The sequence below is a fragment of the Lissotriton vulgaris genome, chromosome 3_1 (genome assembly GCF_964263255.1).
Source record: "Lissotriton vulgaris chromosome 3_1, aLisVul1.2, whole genome shotgun sequence".
Classification (NCBI taxonomy): Eukaryota; Metazoa; Chordata; class Amphibia; order Caudata; family Salamandridae; genus Lissotriton; species Lissotriton vulgaris.
In genome coordinates this window covers 390,935,795-390,955,015 of record NC_141689.1, presented here as the reverse complement: position 1 = coordinate 390,955,015, position 19,221 = coordinate 390,935,795, and the positions used below count along the sequence as shown (strand labels likewise).

General features: G+C 39.0%; 1 protein-coding gene across 1 annotated transcript in view; it reads left to right on the top strand.

Moving 5' to 3' along the window:
* EMB (embigin) overlaps positions 1-11,202 on the top strand; it is a 115,077-nt gene extending 103,875 nt beyond the window's left edge. The window contains exon 9 of the mRNA XM_086960611.1: positions 7,888-11,202. The gene's annotated coding sequence lies outside the window, so the exon portion shown is untranslated. The remainder of the gene's footprint in view (positions 1-7,887) is intronic.
* The last annotated feature ends 8,019 nt before the right edge of the window (positions 11,203-19,221 follow it).

Sequence of the window (19,221 nt, the reverse complement as noted above, 5' to 3'; positions counted from 1 at the left end):
TCTGTCCTCCACTTTTTGTGCTCTCCAGATTATCCACCCGGTTGTTTTGGTGTCTCCGGGACATTGAGAACAAATTATGGCACCGGGTGCCGCTTTAGCCCCGAAGCTCCCTATCTGTTTTCAACATTATATGATCAAATCCTTTGTCTGACATCTGCTAAGCAAACAGTCAAATCGTTTTCATTCTGCTGTCCAATGTTTACAGAGAACGGCAGAAAGGGGCCTCTCATACAAATCTTCAAGAAGAGCTTTGCTGTGGTTTGTTGAACAGGTTCTCAGAGCACCCGTTTTTAGACCTGGGGAAAAGGGCGGCTCTTACAAGAGAACGTGTTTCATGGGCAATAAATAGTAACATCACACATTTAAGAAATACAAACATAGGTATGTCCATGAAGAAGACAGTAAAATAAATGCTTTTTGTTTTGATGGAATACAAATTTTAAAAATAGAAATGTTTGCACGTGTGACCTTCCTAGGACTATTATGTGTTCTTTTCTGACTGTCACGGTCCCATTGCTTGTTTTTATTCCCACTTAAAGCCCTGCCTCACCCTGCATCTCTGACTGCCCATAGTAATCTTGGCCTTCTAATTCACAAGAGCTTATGTTTTGTGTAGTGTTTCCATCCAACCCCCCTACTCCATCCCCCATCCCCCACTCCATCCATCCATCCACCCCATCCATCCATCCATCCATCCACTCCCCCATCCACTCCCCCATCCATCCCCCACTCCATCCCCCCACTCCATCCATCCCCCACTCCATCCCCCCACTCCATCCATCCCCCCACTCCATCCAGCCATCCATCCATCCACTCCATCCATCCATCCATCCCCCCACTCCATCCATCCCCCCACTCCATCCATCCCCCCATTCCATCCATCTATTCATCCCCCACTCCATCCCCCCACTCCATCCATCCATCCCCCCACTCCATCCATCCATCCCCCCACTCCATTCATCCATCCCCCCCACTCCATCCATCCATCCCCCCACTCCATCCATCCATCCCCCCCACTCCATCCATCCAAGCCCCCCACTCCATCCATCCAAGCCCCCCACTCCATCCATCCAAGCCCCCCACTCCATCCATCCATCCATCCATCCCCCCACTCCATCCATCCATCCCCCCACTCCATCCATCCATCTCCCCCACTCCATCCATCCATCTCCTCACTCCATCCATCCATCCCCCACTCCATCCATCCATCCATCCCCCACTCCATCCATCCATCCATCCCCCACTCCATCCATCCATCCATCCATCCATCCCCCACTCCATCCATCCATCCCCCACTCCATCCATTCATCCCCCCACTCCATCCATCCCCCCACTCCACCCCCCACTCCATCTATCCATCCCCTCCAATCCCCCCACTCCATCCATCCATCCATCCCCCCACTCCATCCATCCATCCCCCCACTCCATCCATCCATCCCCCCACTCCATCCCCCACTCGATCTATACATCCCCTCCACTCCATCCATCCCCCACTCCATCCATCCATCCCCCCACTCCATCCCCCCACTCCATCTATACATCCCCTCCACTCCATCTATACATCCCCTCCACTCCATCCATACATTCATCCCTCGCCCCACACTCCATCCCTCACCCCACACTCCATCCCTCGCCCCACACTCCATCCCTCGCCCACACTCCATCCCTCGCCCACACTCCATCCCTCGCCCACACTCCATCCCTCGCCCCCCTCTATCCCTCGCCCCCCTCTATCCCTCGCCCCCCTCTATCCCTCGCCCCCACTCCCTCTATCTCTCTCTCGCCCTCCCTCTATCTCTCTCTCGCCCTCCCTCTATCTCTCTCTCGCCCTCCCTCTATCTCTCTCTCGCCCTCCCTCTATCTCTCACTCGCCCTCCCTCTATCTCTCACTCGCCCTCCCTCTATCTCTCACTCGCCCTCCCTCTATCTCTCACTCGCCCTCCCTCTATCTCTCTCTTGCCCTCCCTCTATCTCTCTCTTGCCCTCCCTCTATCTCTCTCTCGCCCTCCCTCTATCTCTCTATCGCCCTCCCTCTATTTATCTTTCCCCCTCCCTCTATCTATCGCATCACCACAGCATCACTCGGCACCACCACAACATCACTATGCGCTATCACAGCATCACTGAACGCTACAGCATCACTCAGCGCTACCACAACATCACTCCGCGCCACCACAGCATCAATCTGTGCAACCACAGCATCAATCTGTGCAACCATTCAACAACAACTGATTCAAATATGTTCTCTCAATGTTTCAAGCTTTATTACAAATGTCACAAAAAGATGTTGATATTTCACTTCTGTTCTTGGATTTTGTCACAATAAAATACACTGAACATAATCTTCCCAAAAGTTATTTACAAAAGTTTAAGCTATTGCCAATATAAATTACAATACCTTTTATAAAGTATTAATTATGTAAAAAAAATTAAAAGCCATTGTTATTTGTAATATCAATACATCTAAGTCACTTAAATACAACACATATTGCATTACAAATGCTATCGGTGTCACATTTGCGAAAGTTAAAACTATTGGCATTGTAAATGACAAAGCTATTAATTTCGCTATTTTCAAAACCAACACATAAATAAAAAATGTGTCATTTACAAATTATGTAATTTCTGGACTTCGGCATCGGGATACTGTCCGGAGTCTACATTCTGGTCTCCAGTATGCCTGCACCAAAATCTAGCAAAAACGAAATGAGGGATTTAGAGGGCAATTTAGACTTAGAGACTTAAAGAAAAGGTTAAGGACATCAACCACCTGTTGCTGTGCTACAAACTGAAGTCTAGTGAAGGATACGGAGAACAAGCAACATAATCATCAGGCACAGCCTAGGGAGTTGACACATGACCTGAATGATGGCATGGTGTTGGCCAGGATTAGGAGGGCAAGAAAGATATTACAGCTAGTGTGTAAAGGGGAGTGCTGCATGACCAACAAGACATTGTGGACAGTTAAGAAAAAAAAGTACAGCGGTTGGCACAAAGAAAGCGCCTATTATTCTGAAGGTGCCAAAGGGGAGATGTACAGTTTAATCACTCGTAGCACACCATATACGCTGAACTGAAAAAGGGACGCTGATTAGATAAGAGTTAGAACTGTGCCTCCAAGAGGCATTTTCTATTGTTAAGCATTTTTATTACTGCTAGAAAGGATATGGTACTAATATGTATCACCATCAAGTGACTTCAAAAAAGATGTGGGCAATACCTGCCATATTTGGATATGGGAGTATGTGTAGCTTATATCTATAAATGAACAGCCTGTTTCAGTTGATTAAGTGACATGCAAAGTAATCTTGTGGATAGGAAAGCGTGGCAGCATTATTTAATCACAAGTATTTACAGGTGTTAAAGCTCATTATTTTAATGGGGATGATTTATTACAGAGAGATAATATAAATCTTGGCTCCATATGTATATCCCGTTTCAGCGGTAATGGCTTAGTTACCTTTGGAAAATTGTACATCCTTAGTCATTTCTTTTTGGGCAACGTCTGTGAGTATAGGATGACGGGTTAAATGTTTTTCTTTTGGTCATGCTCTTCACACTGTGCCTACACCATACAACTAATGACTTTGGAAGTAAGAGGTTTGGAAATAGGTTGTGTGTTTCGACTATGCTCCCCAATAAAAGCCTGCTGGCAGACCCAAAGGTCTTTCACAGTGGATTTTTAGTAATATAGCCTACCCTGTATAACAGGATGTCCTGTTCACTGTTTCCTGACGTACGGGGGCTAGGAGTAGGTAACGACTGATGGCCACACCTTCGGCCCAATGTCTGCCCCATATTCTTTAGACTGAGCAAAGCTGATTCAAGGGGCATGAGGATTGGGAGAAGGGTGTGGATGAAGGCTACATGTATTCAGGGTCTTGCAGGTCCAAACAAGTCTGGGTGTCAGGGAAATTGGGAGCATGGAGTTGTGTAAGCAATATTTCGCAAACACAACAAGCCTCTGGGCATGTATGTTATGGGTCCAGCAAAGATAGCACATCCATTGCTCTCTGCATTGTCAGAAACTGCAGCAAGGTGCTATGGAAATCATGCATTGATAAAATGCAGCTGTGTAACAACAGTATCCTGTAAACTGATTACCAAACATTTAAGCTCTGATGCATTAACACTGGGACATAAAGAGTTGGTAAGATTCTGCACTTCACCATAGGTTTTTCACAACTCCTGATGATAGTTTGTAATTATCTTGCTCAAGGATTCCTAGGATTGTGTTCCTCTGTTGCCTTTTATTGTGATTGTTTTGATCATGTAATTCCATTCATGACTGCTGAATTGGTTTTCAGTCATGAAAATACTCTCAATGTACTGTCTTCTGGTCTAAGTGTCTGTGTCTGAATAAAGAACTAAGCGCATAATAAAGCTATTACCTTACAGCGCATAGTTCACATATTTCATGATCATTTTCCAATGTCTTCTTAGGGAAATCACATTCTGTGGTCCATTCCCTAAGGCAGTCATGCTTTATTCCACTTTGGATCATCCCGTTTGGCTGTAAGAACCTGCCTATAAGGAGCCTTAGATATGTTTCCCATTCAACTGGAATCATGGCCTTGTACCTTTAAGGAGAAGTTGTGAGTCCTCCAGGTGAAGTAGGTCTAGTATCTTACCTAGTTCTGCCGCTGGTCCTGACATAGCTGCATAGTGAGGAGCTCCACATGTTTAGGGGAGTCAGGATAAGAGATTGCAGGCGACACATGGGCACCGAGTAAAGAGACTGTTTTGTTTGTTTACCTTTGTCCTAGCTGAAGTGGGGGAATCTTGAACTGCCTTATATTAGGAACTATAACAACTAAATGAAGCCTAACATTGTACTGGCAAATTCAGATAGGCAGATTGCAGTTGCATTTGTTCTTCTTCCAGTAAGTTCCCAAGTTTTAGCTGAGTAGTCAGCACTAATTTACTAAGGCATGAGTTTATTGTTAACCTTGTAATCTCCGCACTGAGTAACTGAGTGCATAACAGGTACCTCTTCCTACCAAACTATTCCCTAAAATACCATACCATACCATTCTCTTCCCCTTAATATGGAGGATACTCCACAAAATTCTAATAAAAAAGCAGATTCAGATTTGGTATCATGATCACCTGCTCAGTCATCCAGGGAATGCATAAGCTTAGTGAATTTGTGAGAGATAGTTAATTCATTTATAACGGTTAACTGGGGCTTGTTTTCAGATGGAGTGTAACAAACTTATTTCGGACTATATAGTTATTTTTCTAGACTAATTTTTTACTTTAACCCAGACTACACTTATACCTGGTTAAGCAAGCCCAGCTTTTATTTTCTCTCATGGATGCTAATAAATAGCCTAACACACAATTTGGCCACATATGTATCCATGCTTGCTTCCTTAGCTAGCTGTCAGAGCCCCAACAAGAAACCCCTATCTTGAACAGACAACACTTTGAAGAGATTCATATTCCATTACATCATTCCACCAATTAGACCTAGACACATATCTAAACTTGCTAACCAAATATTCTGTGTCCCACAGCACTTAAGAAATACCATATTTCTACATGCCTCAGATTATTGACAAAGATAGTGTCTGTGCTATCTCGTGCCCAAGTATTTATAAGAATGAACTAATGGACACGCCTCCACTGGCAATTACCATTTTACATCTATTGCCACTAAAGGTGAAGCCTGCAGCCTTGCAAACATATCAATACAGTGATAAAAATATGTAGAAAACATGGCCCTGCGTTTTCCCATTTAGATTCGGGGCAGTCTAACAACTTTTCATGTTAAGCCTAATTTTATCTTCTTCAAGCCTGTACATGAAAGCTGATCTTCATGCAGCTTTCCCTTATATGATTCCCTTAGTTCTACACTTTAAAAGTAAAGGATATACTTCTCAATTTGAATGGAATGTCAAAACTAGCATATATATTAGAAAATTGGATCATGTTAAACTAGCCATGCATTTTCTTGAAGTAAAAGAAATAATACAAGTTATCCTCTTTTACTTGGCTTGCAGATGTTACTGGCGAGCATGCTATGGTTACCTTTGAAAAAAGGTACCTAACTAAATCTTATATTGTGATTGTTTTTCACAGATAAGGATTTGAATATAGTTTTGACTTTTTCTTCTTGTATCTGGTAGCTATGGAGCAGTCAACACTTTTTCACACCGTGTTCTTGTTTAGCTTTCAGAATACACTAGGACTAGAAGTGTTTCTTTAGCCAGTCAATATTCATAACTCTGGGGTTCAAAATCTGTTCTTAGCCAACTCAAAGCCTCATTTTGAACCTTTCCTTGCCTTAACTGCAATTGTTGTAAGGGGTCCATATCTTGGGCATCTTGATGAATGCTTGGAACTACTTACAATTGAGTTTAGAAGAGTTTACATAAAAGCATTGTTACACATCTTTTGAGCTCTTGGGTCCCAAGGACACCAAAACAAAATCCTAAATTGGATTTCAGTAGCTACCTTTTACCCAGGATGCTTCAGAATGTGTCAACTAACCAGCTCTGAGGACAAGCACTTCCTGTTCATGAACTCTTCTTTAACCCGCACATGGAGTGTACAATGCAACAGAATAAAAAAGCTTAAGAGAATTCACTTTGTTTCAGGAGTATCTGAGGTTCTGCATTCCTTGAAATGATGTTACCAACATGGGGTCTCTTTAGAATGAGCACTGTTAATTGGACACATTCCAACCTAAAACAATTGATTCTAAAAAGTGCCTTCCAATAATCTCTTGGGTTCACCTGGCCTTCCCCTAGGTGGGAGCTTTTGAAGCCTAGCCACTCCTTTGGGAAATATTGCATTGGTGCCCTTCTCCTCCTTTCCCTCACAAGTAAAGAAAAAATGTAAATGATTGAATCTTTTTACTTCAGAGACATTGGCCCCATCAGCCTCAAAAGATAGCTGTAAACTCTATACCGATGAATTAATTCCTTCTAAGGGCATTTACTGATCCTCTCTTTGGCTAAATATTGTATTGTATCTCCAGAGAATTTTGTCTGGAGGTTACGGTTCATTACTTGCATGCGGCATATGCAAGGGACATTAAAAAAGCTTCTCGCTCAATATGTCCACATAGTGACAGAGCCAGCCATTTTAATATATATTAGAGAATGGTATGCCTGTATTTCAATCATTGTATATATTCTGTCTCAAAAGTACACATTATTAAGGTTGAAAATGCATGGCATTTGATAACTTTGAGGAAGATTATGAAGACTATGTTCTATAGGTATCTCTTTTTGCCACCAAGTTCATTTTATGATATATGGAAATTAAATTAGCATACACCTTTTTGCTTACACATGAATGAGTAAGCAATCAAAGTATAACAGACTCCCTCTGCCAAAGGTTGCGCTTTTAACTGACTGTACTCAAGTTACAAAACAGGGCTGGAGCCTTGAAGTCTGAAAATGAGATAATGGTATTCTCTCCCTGCCACTGGTGGCTCACCAAATCCCCTCCGTATTCGAATAGGGTGGTTGGACTGGATGATTAAATAATTTGCATGAGGCAGTGAGGATGGTAGTGAGCTGTTGTCATCCTGCCTGGGCCTCAGGTTGTCCCATGATCTAGAGACTGTCGTGGGTAGCTATGTCGAGCTGAGCATCCTGTCTATAAAAGGCTGTAAACAAGCATCTTAACACACAATTTAACACAGGCCCCTATCCACAATAGTAAGGAATGTCAGTGGTATCAGTCTGTACTAATGAGCGTATCTGGGAGGCAACCATTGCCAACATGGATGCCTCATCCTTACATACAGTTCAGATGTGGTCAGTTTGTATGTTGATTTTTGCTCTATTGCATTAAGCAACAATGTGTTTGTGTCTCAAAAAATTTGTACTTTCATTTTCACAACATCATTTATGAAGTATTTTTTCTCCTCAGTATCTTTATGAACAAACAGCAAATGCGAAGTTGGAAGCACTGGACTGAACGTATACTCCTCAGTTACACCTGAAGCAATAGAAGTACATGTAGCTGCTACCGAACCTGCTTTCTGTTTTTGAAGCCATTGACGTTTGCGTTTGGTTAGAGAATATATCTCTTTTATAACTCTGGATATTTCTACTGTGATAGTGAATTTATTTCTGAAAATGTACTCCCTGTCTGTCCTCACTAAACATTCTTAACATGTTTAAAAAAAAATTCAGTTTATTACATCAGGTATGTAGAAGACCATGAAGTTGTGTGCAGATCATATTTCCATCTGCATGCAAGAGACACCCAGTACTATCTACATGACTGACTCCTAACACCAACATGGGAATGCACATGTTGTCATGAGTTCAAATCATCAATGAAGAGATTTGAACAACTTACTCCATTGCTCTGTTCTCCATGTGTAATGCACTCCCATTTTATAATGTACACATTTTTCCTGGGATTAATGTGCAATGTAAGAGCGGTATTAGCTTATCATACAAATGCAAGTGATTCACAAAAGGAAAGAGTATATTTAAACTGGAAAGGTCTTCTCACTCTTGCACATATTAAGGGCATTATTACAGTTTGGGTGAGGGACACCCCTTTCATAAAAAATCATATCAACAGTTGATTTCTCAAATTGACGTCTGTAAAATTCCTTACTTGAAAAAGACGGAATATAAAGAACTTACAACCAAAAAGAAGCAGGAAAAACCTTCTTCTTCTGTTGTGAACCACCATACAGGCTGTTGAATGTGTTTATTGTAGCTTTGCTAAATATCCCAATATTGTATACTCCTTGGACACTCACATCCTTCAGCCAGCATTTGTTTGTGTATGTTACAAAAGCGCAGCTAACCATGCAAATTGTACTGCTTTTTTATGAGTAGAGTGTATTTTACCTGTCCTTAAATAATGCATTCAAAGTGAGAGTAAATCTTACTGGCAGCATGTTCTCATGTTGTTAACTTATCACCCATAGTGCAGCTATTTCAATCAACCTTTAGCATGCAGGGGAACAATTTACAAAATCATGTATAAGCACAGTAAGTAGAACTCTTTTACATACATCTATATGCCTTTGTGAACTAGTTGAAATATCTAACTCCCTAATCGCAAAAGTGCAAAGAAGATCCAGCCATTTCTATCTTTATTAAATATATATGAACATTCCCAGAAAAAAACATTTTATTCCCTATTTAAATATTTAGGTTCTAATTCGTAAAGGCATGTAGGAGTACATAAGAGTATTTTAGGCTTACTTAGAAATACCTTATTGAATAGGCTGTAAGTTATTTAGAAAAATGTGGTCTTACTCTAGAATTAGACCTCTGGTGCACAGAATATGGTGAATTTCTCCTAAAAGTGAAAGGTATGAAATTCTTTTTAAACTGATTGGAAAATGGAGCAAGTTAACACTTCACTATGTTTCCAACTTTCTGAAAAGCTAAGAAAGGCTGTAGCGTAAAACAGATGTAGCTTATTCACATTCCCAATTGTGCTCTTGGATGTACACAGTGACAAAACACCGTAATCTGCCTTCTCATTACCTATTTTTTTTTAACATTAAAGACATTTCAAGGAATAATAAGATCTGACAATCATGACATGTATGTTTCAGCAGCAATTCAGTGTTTTACTTTCTCTAGGTAATGGGACTTGTCACAAACTCAAATAAAGTAAACCATATTGAAAGCTAGACCAAAAACATGCATACTTGAAGTGGTAATTCATTCTCTATGTATATTATACAAAAATATATTAACACTCTTAGACACCAAATCATTCTGCACAACTCAAGAGCCAACTAGCCTTTTCAAATTTGAGGTCACTTTTTATGTCTGCGGGTCAGATCACAACTGGGGCCTGAGGACAAGGCCAGAGACGATCTCAAGTATTTGATTTTGCAGGCTTGTCGTCATTCATATCAGACAGTGAGTGTGGCCACACGGCTTTAATAATACATATGCTCTCATGAGGAACCTGGCTAAAGGGATGAGTATCTACTGAATTTAGCAAGCCTTCCTCATCAAACAATATTTGGGACAAAAGAAGCATATTATGTGCGGTTCTTGAAATCCCTGTCCTGTCTGTAATTGAGAAATCAAAAACTTGTGTGTTATATAAGCAGTTTAGGACCATAAGCTGCAATCCTGGGAGCAGAAACCTCTGTATCTTGCAAACATTGAAGATTCCCCCGCATCAGTCCTGTCCCAACTCAGGATTTGTGTCGGGTTCAGAGGTTAATCTGTAACCAGGGATACAGCTTAATCTGTTCCTGAGGCACTTCAAGTCAATCATCTTAACGTTTTTGCACATTATTCCCCACCTGCACGAGCACTGATGTGGGAAACATATTTGTGAATCTTCTTGTGAGAGAAAATAAACTCCAGCCCTGATTTATACAGTTTACTGGGTTTTTTTTCTTCTGGTATTCATAAACTATGGTATTCTATTAATATAATTTTAGAACTACTAAGACTCCATGATCGGGACAGAAAGCTACGCACATAAAAATATGGGTCAGTCCTATCTGTGTGGAGTCTCCACGATCGTAAAGTTACCATTAGTAAAATAAACATGTAGTCTGTGAATGACAAAAAATAGTGTTGCACTTTGATGTTGCACCCATACTGTATGTACTGTTAGTATTTAAAGAGGTCATTCATAATATATATGTCAAATGGGTGGAGTGTACTGCACTATGTATATCTTTGAGACGTGGTGGAGATCTTGGATTTTAGTTTAAAAACATGTACTGTAGTTCCATTCCTGATGGATTTCCTTTCATTGTTGAACATTTGTTTTGTACCTAGTTCAGATATCTAAAATCTCTTTTGCCCTTATATTTAAACATGTTGTGCAAATATATTTGGTTTCTCTGACCCTGGACTCCACCATATAGGTATTTTTGCACCCGGACATATGATTACTGTGGGTATTGGTATATCTGTATCGTTCCAAAACATGGCAGTTCTAATATGTCCCCTAAAAAATGCCCAATAATGTGGAAGTCACTGATTCTGCTGTTTTTTGTAACAATTATTTGACATTTATGAATTAAATATGATTTGTGGAGCCTCCCGTGATTTTAAATGCACAAGATACTTGAAAAATCGCAATGCTGCCAATCTTGTTCAGAGCATCAGAGGGCACCTTCATTCAGCTACTGGTGGTGAATCAACATTCCCATTACTCTTTTCATATGTGTGCCTCTGTTTCTGGCTCAATGTCTGCTACAAATTTGGAAGCAAATAAAAGGAAATGAGAAGCCTGGTCTTTCGTACCGTAGTTGTATATGACTGTTTTTAGTTTTTAAGACTGTCCAGAAATATTTTATTGTAAATCTTGTTTTCCTATTGTTACATGAGAGGAATAAGGGTAAAAAATTTAAATGGCCAACTCTAGAGAAACTTTGATGTCTTCTAATTGGCCAACATATCTCCTGTCGACACCATTCAAAGACAAAAGTATTTATGTAAGCCTCTATACTGAATATTTTTCAACCATTCTTTGTGCAGGTCTATATTTCTACTTAATAATATAAACTGATAGGTACCCGGGTAAATTGCAAGAAAATGGTTGGAGAGATGTGTAAATGTCTTTTTCTGTAGCATGGTCAAGTTTTTTTAGAAGACTTGCACCATCACATACCTTACAGCAATCTTCTTTAAACAAGTGCAGAGAATACAGATAGAAATCAGAAAAAGTAAATGCATACATCCTATTAGTGCAGAAGATACAGCCTGTGTTTGCATAAAATAGGCAATGCCAATTTTAACAATGAGATGCAGACTTTTAGAAATCTTGATTGATAGGGGAGTGCCAGGCTTCAGACCAGAAATAAATTATTTTCCAAACCGCCCTATGTACTAATACGTTGGTTCATGCAATATTGATCCTGGGTGTGGGGGGGAGAGGGAGCTAATGAATATTTGTTAGGCACCTCCGATTGGATGAAAATACATTTATGGCGACCTGCAACAGCAGACCACAATCCTTATCTTTGCATTTCAAAAATGAAAAACGTTGTTTTGTTTTTTAAGGCAGTCCGGTTTTCTTAAAGAAAAGTTGTTAGACTTTTATTTAGTTGTTTGTAAAAAGTTTCTCTGAGAGTGGGCTACTGTCTGTTCTCCCTGAAACTTTTCCAACAATTCACAAAAGGAAGGGGCTCCAAAGGGGAGCCCTTTCATTTTGTAAATCAGTTATCACCCCAACCTGGTAATCTGTAACATATTGATTGTTTGCCATCAGAATTATGACTGAAAACTGCTTTCTTGATCACAAACTGTGTTGAGTACATTAAAAAAAATCTTTTTTTACCAGTCAATTCGGTTTTTCCCAGAGATCCTTCTGATTTTGTTGGTTTTCTCTAGGTTAGTTCTGCAAAATGTGTTCTTGGTATCTTCTACACATCACTACCTTAGGGGAAGTTGTTCCATAGCAGTATCAGTCCTTAGAGCTTCTTGACCTTGTGCGCTGTAAGGGGCTAGCTCCTCAGGTGCAAGACAAGATCTTAGAAGCAGAGATCCAAATGGGAGCTGAAGTCTGTCACTGCATAGGCATCTTTTAGGGGGGCCACAAATTCTTCCACACAAGCAACGACTGTCCTCTGCCCAAGTAGCATTCTACTTATGTAAAAAAATTATCTAAAGCTGGCACTTGCATGGGATAATAACATCTTCAGATTGGATTTACAAATGATGGGAATCTGCTTCCCTAGCATATCTTATTCAACCTTATTGTAGCTGAGCAGAGTAGTTGGTATTCCTATGAATGATCATGAAAAATGTGGTTAACACACCTAAATGTTCACTTTTGGGTATTTTCAAACAGCTTGTAAGTTGGTCTCCACACTGGAAAGATGTGCAGCTCCACCTTTACTAGGTGGGACAGGAGAATACCTATCTTTCTTGGAGGTGTAGGTCAATTGATTTCGCCAATAAAGGAAATATTTTCCAAAATTGATATCTCAGTGCATATTTATAGCAATGGACAGTGCATTGAAGCATGAACTGTAAATCTGGAGCATGAGTGGAAATCTGTGATTTACTTATCTTGCTATGTTCACTCCTAATGCATTTTATAGATCACAAAAATACATCAATCTAAACAAATAGAAGAAAATTAACAATGCATTGATTTGCAAATTCATAAAAGCTATAATCTTATTCCACAAAAACATTTCATCATATAAGAAAACCAATGTATTTTCTATTATTGATTAAAAACCATGCAAATATGTTAGAGTAGCAGTTGTTATGAAATGTTCTCTTACATGCACTAGCACATATGAGGACAGACAGATATTGTTGCATTTTCATGTGCGCTCGGGGAAAATTGTTCATTATGCAGAAAAATCATAAATTACTTGGAGAAAATGTGATTTCAGATTTCTTGAGTACAATCAACAATGAGAACTCTCATTAAAATGCTGATGTGCATACATCCAGCTCTGTTTGACGTCATTACCTGTCAAGTGTTTTGGAGAACACAGAACCCCATCATCTTATTTTATGAGGAAGCTTGCAAAGCTTATGTTAGCCATAACACATTTTGTCTTTGAATAAACTCTCCAAATATTTAGATTCAAGATAAACTGTAGGATTTGTCCAAAGTCAAATTCAAAGTCTAACTATCAATTAAATCACTCCTCATCAATAAAGAACAAAATAATGTATCTAATGCTGGACCCGCTTGGTATAAGCTGTGGTTCGACCGTGCTTCTGTCATCAATTTCTTACCTTAACTCATGTTCCATTTGTTTGTTGTAATAGGCGGACGTATATTTTGTCCATGCTCAGTCCAGATAGAATCTAGCAACAAAATGCTTGATCTAGATTTGTTTTTATCAAAGTTGTCATTTGTTGTTAGCTGGCTTTATCATACTCTATTTCCAATTTTGAATGTTTATGGAGTACTTTTTCTTATTATTGTTAGTTCTTTAAATCAAGCATTCAGCAATAACAGAATCATAAGGCTAAGGGAATAGACTGATTTATTTTCACAACTATAATTATTCTTAGGTAATCATTGTGCAATAAAGAAGCCACAGGAACAATGCCACGATTAAATTGCAATCCTTGATTTTCTGTATAGTTTTAAAGCTAATTAAACTATGATTTTAAAACTGATCAAATAGAAATTTCCAGATCTCCTAACATCTAATCATTTTCAATGACATTTTAATTTTGTTTTCTATCTTAACTATTGATTTTACTCTGTACTGAAGTTGTTACACAAACACTTGCTTAAATTGTGGTATAGGTTTACATGCAGTATTATTGTGTGTGCAAAGTTTTTACTGTTTCATATTTCCCATTGTAGTGTCTTTTTCTTTCATTCCATTTGAACATATGTTAACAGAAGGTAGCTTTTACATTGTGGACAAGCTTATCTTTGCAAAAGTAGCTTGTCAGAGTTAGTCTTAGAAGAATGTAATATATTCACATACAAATATTTAACAAAGTGCATCATTGGTGAAGGCATTTGTGATACTCACATCAGAGTTCCACTATATTAGACATATCCTCTTTATGTTTCTGAATGTTGAACAGGACAATAAAGAAGACTGTAGTGGTTCAGAAAGAAAATCCACTGACAAGCCCTTATTACTCAGATTTGGAAGCATAAATGTTGCAAATATTAGGCCACTTCTAACGCTCAGTATGGGGAAAGTTTGTCTTTTCAAATTATGACAGTAATAACAATTCAATGAGGAGACTGTTAAGGAAAAGTGCCTTGGTTCACAATAGTTTGAAATACACCATAAAGAAAATATCACAAGAGTGACCATCATGGAAAGGAAAAGGGAGGGTAGGAGTCTGGGCTCTAAAGTATAGCCTACGACTCCTCGTAACCACATATCTGCAAGCCTGCTGAAAAAGAAAATAAGATTAGGCATATTTGAAAAATGTGTTCAAGTTCATGTCTCCTTTGTGGCAAATTGTACAAAATTGTTTACACATTATTTTCAAACATAACGCTGGATTTGAGAAATGATGGCATTTCATAATGTGGAAACATTCTTGGCAGTTATAAAAAGCCAAATATTTAAAGTGCATTGTTAGTAACACCTTTTTCAAAAAACATAATCATTTGCAGCTGTTTTACTACAACTTTAAAATGTATTGAGAATTCAAAATAATTATTCTCACGTTACACTTTCACTTAAAATATTACGATATGTGAGTATAATTTTAACATGGGCCTATAAGGCTGATACCTACCATACTTTCAAGACATCCACACATGATACAATACATACAATTTTTCTAAATGGAAATTATGTAGTGAGTCAATGCCGTTTCTTAAAATCTGGCCTGCACCCATCATTTCCTAGTCCTTTGTTTGCCACAATTTTGGTAAATAAATACAAGTAAACATAGTAGACAATAGAATGAAGCTAAACACATCTAATCATTCAGGCAAACAGCAATTAACACGACTTATGCATGATCAAACAAACAGCAATCCAAACCAACAAATGAACAAAATTTGCTTGACCTGGTATATTTTATAGACTCATATAAATAATATATACACACGTTGTCGCCTCTGGCATCCACTTAGCTATTTAAGAAAGTTATCACATACCTATACCTAATTGATGTATTTCTGACACTGCTAGCTTTGTAGTTAAGTGCCTTTTTACATAACATTTTTGGATTCTAGTGTTATGCACTCTGGGCATTGTGCCTTTTTACAGCATTGTGAATCTCCTGTTAAACCCCAATTGAAGTATATTTGAACAACAGGGTATTTTGCTTTGCACAACCTGTTCACATGGATACAACACCTCAAAATAAACCAATTTATTTTTGTGCATAGAAGATTTAAACCCTCGTTATGGTTACTGGAAGATTTATTTATTTGCAGTTACGTTTTTCAGAATAATTATCTTTATGAGTTCATCGTGCCTTTCACAATCAAGGCAAATGTTTTCTTTCTTGACTAGCAGCTTCTTTGTCTGAAATAAATCTTGAGAGGTCTGTCACTTGCAGATAACAATTTATTCATATATGGTATTCACTGCTGACCTTTAAAGATCAACTTCTACATGTTGTAATGTTAATACAAGAAATGTACTGTGATAATCTATTTGTTATATAGTGTTCCTTCCTTTTTGGTTTCAAGTGTCATATGATGTCATAGGTTGCATTTCCAGTCTAAATAAATTCTGCTATATAAGAAGCTTGACTTGCATTATTTCTTGAATGACTTCAAATCAAATATGCATCATAGGAAAGACACAATCAAGAGGTGTTGATGGATGTATGAGAAAGACAATAGCTAAATTATATGTACTTATATGTTGAAATAAGGTCCACATAGAATAAATATCATAATTTCAGCAAGGCATTCTGGGCCAGATGTAGGTAGCCCTTTACCGATCGGAATCGGCCGAAAATACTGATTTTCGGCCGTTTCCGATCGGTAAAGGGCTATGGAGATGTAGGGGCACACATTCGGTAATTTTACCGAATCGGTATTATTACCGAACCGGTAATTTTACCGATTCGGTAATATTTACCGATTCGGTAAAATTACCGAAAATGATATGTGGGTAGCCAATGTTCCATTGGCACATGGCTTTCAGAATCGGTATTTTACCATGGAATACAAATCCATGGTAAAATACTGATTCCTGTGTACATGCACATCTGTGCATGTACACATGTGCCATGTGACAGACAGACGTGCCCTTAGGGCATGTCTGTGTGCCACATTGCACACATGCCCGTTTTGGGGGTGCTAGAGGGTGTCAAAGTGACACCCCCTGCACCCTTGACAAATTCGGTATTTTCCAATTCGGTAAATACCGATTCGGTATTTGAATTGGATCCTATGGGCTTCAAGGCCCATAGGATTCAATAGCAAATACCGATTCGGTATTTACCGAATCGGTAAATACCGAATTTCAAGGTATCGGTAAAAAATCCAGATGTTGGTACCTACATCCCATTTTCCGATTTTGAAATACCGAATCGGTAAAAATCGGTATTTCAAAATCGGTAAATGGGATTTACCTACATCTGGCCCTCTGTGCCTAGATCTTGCTCTCAACGCAGACTTTCAATAAAAAGCTGGTATGTTTATGCTAGAGAGAGTTTAAACTAATTTATACATTAATTTCTGAATTTCTGAATGATCTGTGTAATCGTTAGGATGCCAATAGATCAGCAATTTGTACCAAATAATTATGTGTTTTTCGAAAGGCTTGTCAAATTTAAACTCATGTTATATCCTATATCTACTCATCATTGTTGCTGTGAAGACCTCGCAGGGAGAAGGGAAGAATAGTGGGATAGCGGGTGTTATACTATTACTGTTTGTAGTTTAAATTAACAACATGAGCGATATTTAAAGTATATAATACTATAGACCAACCGACAGGTACCAATTTTACTGATATTATCATAAATGCTCAATGAAATTTGTTTAAAAAAAATACCTTTAAACTCCTGTGTCACGCAGCAACAGTAATTAACAGGCGACATTAGCACAGTGAAAAATTCGAAAGCTTTGCGTACACGCTTAGAAGTATATATTTATAGAGTTGTCACAATAGAGCAGAACCCATTCACAACAGTTACAACCCTAAAAGTATAACACACAAAAGGTGATGGGAGGATGTTTGCAATAAGTTTAACCACTGGTAATTGCTTGGGATAGCATTCCAACCCATTACTCTTTTGTCCACCATGCCACCTCAGATTAGAAACAGCTATATGCAAATCCATCTTGACCTTGCCCCAATAGTAATAGTCCAGCCCGAACTGTTAAGCTAGGTTCTTTCTCAACCAGAACACAAGCCACCCAAGACCGATTTCGCCATGATTGGGGCTCTTCAGTTGGATGTAGCTTGGTTCAAGTGGCACAGTGAGCAAGGAACACATGCCTGGGCATACCCATGTCCACATAGGATGTTACATCAAACACTCAAAAGGTGATGGGAGGATGCTTGCTCTATCTAAGTCTAACTGGCAATCAATTTTGGTAGCATTTGAAACCATCATTCTTTTGCCCACTATGCCACCTTAGATTAGACCCAGCTATTTACAAATCACTCTCAACTCTGCTCCAATAGGAATAGTCCAGCCCGAATGGCCAAGCAAGTTCCTCTTTGAACCGGAACACAAGTAATTCAAGACTGGTTTCGCCATAAATACCATCTGGGGAAACCACCATTGAATATAAAACAAAATGGCTTTACTTACAATGCTTTTTCAGTTGTAAAACGATAGGGTGGATATTGCTGAAATTTGGATATATTGAATATACATTTTTCAAAAGAGGCTGAAATTAGGAAAATCTGAGCATCCATAATTTGCTAGAAAAAGAAAAAAACTATAAAGATGAACAAGGATATTGTTTTGATGAGCACTGAATTTTATTGTGAGTGATGTAAATTAGCGTAAATGAAGGAGTACTACTGGCTAAGAAGATAGTAATTTGGATTGCATTCCAGACTTAATGTCAGAGCGAACATTCTTCCTAGGGATCTGAACGTAAAGATAAATGGACCCACCTCTCGATACCACCAACTGTGAAACAGTATTGGAGTGATCAAGCGGGGGGAAGGGACATTAGGATTGGAACAGCTGGGAAGGAGACCTGTAAAGGAATAGGTTAAAACAAAAGACAATATATACAAACATATAGTCGTAAAGAGCCTTCTAATGTTCTACAATGCAACAATAGGTTTTTGCATAGAGTCTGATACTTAAGCTTCAAGTGCTTTCCTTTATCAGCAACACACAATGGCTGATTTCACTCACTATGTACTGTACAATATGTGGACTGTATATGGAACATTTTAAATCCAGTAATTGTCTTTCCACAAGATATTTGAGTTACCTTCACTCACTACGTACTCAGGTGCTTAGTGTCAACTAATTGCATAATGCTCAATGCGTAATGCTCAAAGTGTAATGCTCAAAGACAAGCCCCCCAAATACTATGTCATGCCAAGTGCAAATAAACAGTGCTTTTAGAAGTGCGATGTTCCGATTATCATAAATTGTCCTAAATATCAGGCTTAATGTACAACGATACAATCTTACCCCCTCAGAGTATGACCTACTCTGATCATATATATTCCAAATCTTGTGTTTGGGAAACTGTGCGGGAGCCGGCACCAAACGAAGAATTCCTGCCGGAGGGGCCTATCGCGCCGAGCAGGAATGAATGAGCGTCATTTGGAAACTCTAAGAACTGATGATAGTCCGATCATCAGACACAGGCATGCCACTAAAGGCTAAGAGAGCACTCCCCAATATCTCCGTCAAAACT